General features: G+C 40.0%; 1 protein-coding gene across 1 annotated transcript in view; it reads right to left on the bottom strand.

The window, feature by feature from the left end:
• Positions 1–588, bottom strand: part of LOC102827550 (signal transducer and activator of transcription 5A-like) — an 85339-nt gene that overhangs the window by 55792 nt on the left and 28959 nt on the right. The gene's annotated exons all lie outside the window — the stretch shown is intronic.

A 588-nucleotide genomic window follows, 5' to 3' on the forward strand; every position in this document is an offset into this window, starting at 1 on the left:
TGAGGTTGGCCCAGGATCGGACATTGTTTCGTTCTGCTGTGCATGGGGTCACTATGAGTTGGTTCCGACTCGATGGCACCTGACAATAACAACAGATAGTTGTTAGGTGCTGTCAAGTTGGTTTCAATTCATAGTGACCCTATGCATAATAGAACAAAACACTGCCTGGTCCTGCACCATCCTCACAATTGTTGTTACTTTTGAATCCATTGCTCCTGACTTTGTGTCAATACATCTCATTTGGGGTCTTCCTTTTTTTCACTTACCCTTCACTTCACCAAACATGATATCCTTCACCAGAGATTGATCCCTCCTCATTACATGTTTGAACTATGGATAACAATATCTCACCACTCTGGCTTCTAAGGAGAGTTCTGGCTGTACCAATACAAATTTGTTTGTTCTTCTGGCAGTCTATGGTACTTATAATATTCTTCTCCAACACGATAACTCAAATGCACTGATTCTTCTGCAGTCTTCCTTATCCACTGTCTAACTTTCAAACACATATGAGGTGACTGAAAATAATGGAATTGATAATATCACGACTTACTCTTCAAACTGATATTGTTTTGCTCTTGAACACTT

The sequence above is a fragment of the Chrysochloris asiatica genome, unplaced genomic scaffold, assembly GCF_000296735.1.
Source record: "Chrysochloris asiatica unplaced genomic scaffold, ChrAsi1.0 scaffold00128, whole genome shotgun sequence".
NCBI classification, from domain to species: domain Eukaryota; kingdom Metazoa; phylum Chordata; class Mammalia; order Afrosoricida; family Chrysochloridae; genus Chrysochloris; species Chrysochloris asiatica.